The following is a 3,564-nucleotide window of genomic DNA, read 5'->3' on the forward strand; positions in this document are numbered from 1 at the left end:
CCCTTAAGGAAAAAAAGAACAAACAAAAACCTGGATTCACTGGCTCCTGCAGCAGCCTCAGGGCTTTGGGGAGTTCATGCAGATCCCCCTACACAGTGGGGGGCAGTGGGAATTGCTCCCTGCCAGGCAGAAACTGATGAGTCCAGGGGGTTTTACTTTGTTTTTTCTCAAAGGGCCAGGAGCTGGGGCAAGCAGGGCAGCTGTGCGGGAGCTAGGACAGTGGGGGGCAGGGAACCTGTGGCAGAGCCTCCCATACAGCATGGGACAGTGGGGGACAGCAGGGATCGTGCCCCCCCCCACCCACCCAGCAGCACCCGGTTAGTCACGGGTTTTTTTTCTTCAAAGTGCCGGGAGCTGGGGCAGCCAGAGCAGCCATTGCCGGGGCTCGGAGAGCAGGCAGGTGATGGACATGTATGATTCAGCCAAATTGATTCGGGACAGTGATTCAAATCACCAAATCAAATCACTGTCCCCTGAATCAGCCAAATCTGAAGCAAAGACTAGCTGCTTTGCACTGGCCTACTGAATATTTTAACCGTGTTTGCAGAGTTTCCTGTTTCCAGGAAAAAGCATATGCCAATATTACCTCTGTAGTCCTTAAATCTCTTTAACACTGAATTGATCTTAGCACCTGGAAAAAAATCTGCACAGCTGTCTTTTGACTTACTCCATAACATTCAAGCTTAAGATATTCTAACAGCCTAAATACCAAATTTTCTAAATATAGGACATGTGAATTAGTTAACATATATGTTCATTTACTAGAGATGGTGAGATGAGCATCTTTCCAAAATACTCATGTTTTGTAATAACAAAATATCACCTCACTCTGGCATCCTAAGGAAAACCTAAAACCTTTCCAAATGGATTCCAGAAGAACTATCTTTCTTTTAACTCCTCCACCAGTTCCAAAGGCCTCCAGTCCCATGATGCTTCTGTCCTCTCCTTTAACCCAATCTCTAATTTCTGTCCTTTTTCCTCTTATGTAAAAGTGGTAGAGGATTTCCCTACCTATTCTGTTTGATACATGTTGAGTACTGTATCAATCAGCCTTGTATCACATGCCTTTTTGGTCAATTGCACATCTTCAACCAAGAGTGTACATGAATACCTGTAATGTTGTTTAAGAATTTCAGTTTTTTCTCATCAGAGTCTCATTTTTAGAAGGAAGGAGAGAGAGATGATGAAGCGTCCTTAGCTGCATTAAAAATAGTTCCTTATTCCCCTAAAAATGAGGTTTCAACTATACAGTGATTGCGAAGAAATTTAACAGTATATACAAGTGTCAAATACTCAACAGATTGAGGAGATTGTTACTGGATGAGGACAGTGGTTGTTTTTAAATAGTCTTCATTGCTGTGGTATCCAAGTGCCAAATTAAGAATAATATTAACCTTCTGGAAATTCCAGTTCACAAAGTATGTTAAGAGATGTTTGTCTTTGGAAAAGATTTCCAATTATTTACCTTAATTGAAGTGTAGTGTAACCTTTAAATCTCTGCAAAGTGTGTGCTGTAAGAAGATGGAATTTATGTAATAGCTTTTCTTTTCCCTCCATCTCTGGCGATTAGGAGGCTGTGATTCTTAGAGTTGTTACTATTTGGCCAGATTTTCAGAATAGCATACATGGAATTGTTTGCAAAAGACTTGTACATTAGGGCTGTGTGAAGCTTTGGTCACTGATTTGATTTGGTGGAGATTCAACCCCACTCGTTGGCCAAATCCCCAAATCTGAACAGAATCAGGAGACCCTTTAATCGCTCCGAATCAAATCAGAACCCTCCGAATCCATTTGGAGAGACTCGTAAAGATTCGATGATTCGGACATAGACACAGCTTTACATGCTTTTTCTACATACCTCAAGGTACCAGGCAGCTTGTGAATGCTGAGATGGTGAGGTGGATGAAGCGTCCCACAGGAGCACAGGGGGGTCCCCAGCGTGCTCAGCAGCAGACCCAGAAGTGGACCAGAAGCACTGGGTCTGCCGGGGACCATGCAGTCCCCCTGCCCGCCGGCTCAGTGACTGGTGCCTCCTGGATGTCAGGAGGCACTCAGGGTCCCTCCACAGCTGATGGCCAAGCCAGTGAAGGCATGGGGGGGGCCCTCAGCATGCTCGGCAGTGGACCCAAAAGTGGACTGGAAGTACTTCCGGTCCACTTACGGGTTCGTCACTGATCACATGGCACACCCCTTCCCCTCCTCCCCACCCCCCCCCATACTCCTGTGGGACACTTCATCCACCCCACCATTACAGCATTCACGAGCCACGCTGGTACCTCAAGGTATGTAGAAAAAACATTTAAAGTTCTGTCTGTGGTCAAATCTCTGTTTCTCCAAATCAGCATCAAATCTTCAGATTTGGATTCAGCCGAATCGAATCAGGGACAGTGATCTGAATCAACTAATTGAATCACTGTCCCCGATTCAGGCTGAAGCCGAATCTGAATCAAATATGACCCATTTCGCACACCCCTATTGTACATGCTACTGTGTATGGAATTACAGCCAGAACATATGCAAGTAGCCTGTTAGGATAGATGTGATTTGCATACATAGGCCACTGACAGATGTGGGGGGCAGGCGAGGGGAAACAACAGCGCTTTACCGAAAGAGGAGCCACATCAGTTTGACCCAGCTCACCCCATGTCTATAAACGGCGCACTTCAGCGGGGCTTCTTGGCACTTTTACCTAATCGTTGATTTGGGCCCATAGATTTTTGTTTCTTGCTGCTTGCTTGCTTGCTTGCTTGTTTTGAGCTGGGGGGTGGTTTTTGGTTTTTTGAGTCAAGTAAGGGGTTGGAGTTTATTTGGGGGGGAAGGGTTTATATGTATTTTTCTTTACATGGTTCCAGTTATTTTATCTTTTTTTAAAGAAATATAAAGAATTCTCAGATGATCTTTATTCAACAATTTAGAATTCTTATGTGGTTATGGCAGAATCAAATCATACTAGCAATTACCTTTAATAAATAAATAAATAAAAGAAACACAGCTAATTGACCTGTTTAGTCTCTAGTTAGAAAGGATTCCCAATTACCAGGATGCATTTCAAATCCCTGATCTCAGATAAGATCCATTTTTATAGTATTTTATTCTTCTTACTTAAGCCTGTTATTTTAAATATGCCAATATACATCAGCACTTTAGCAACAGTATACATTTAATTTTAACAATGATAACAACATTTAATGTTAATATACCTTTGATTACATCCTTAAACCAAAAATTTTGATTACACCCATAAACCAAAACATGTTAAATACAAGGCTCTGCTTCAGGTCAGTGTTCCTTAGTGATTCCCCATATCAGAACTGTACTCTCATGAGGGAGGAATTCTCTTACCCTTTGGGTGTGCCTGTATGCTCTGTCGCAGAGCACCTCGGGGCTCTGCTCCTAGAGGGGAGAAACTGCCAGGGAGAGAGACAGAGCCCTGGCAGGTCATAACGAGCCCAGCTGAGTGTCACCAGGGTAACGAGCCCAGCTGCGGGTTGCCGGGGCAACTAAGGGGAGCCAGCTGCCTGTAGGAGGCAGGGCCTGGCCCTTATAAAGCCCAGGGCTGAGACC

At 44.2% G+C, this 3,564-nt stretch overlaps 1 protein-coding gene across 2 annotated transcripts in view; it reads left to right on the forward strand.

Moving 5' to 3' along the window:
• FMO2 (flavin containing monooxygenase 2) overlaps positions 1 to 3,564 on the forward strand; it is a 33,550-nt gene that overhangs the window by 23,857 nt on the left and 6,129 nt on the right. The gene's annotated exons all lie outside the window — the stretch shown is intronic.

The sequence above is a fragment of the Alligator sinensis genome, unplaced genomic scaffold (genome assembly GCF_000455745.1).
Source record: "Alligator sinensis unplaced genomic scaffold, ASM45574v1 scaffold31_1, whole genome shotgun sequence".
Classification (NCBI taxonomy): domain Eukaryota; kingdom Metazoa; phylum Chordata; order Crocodylia; family Alligatoridae; genus Alligator; species Alligator sinensis.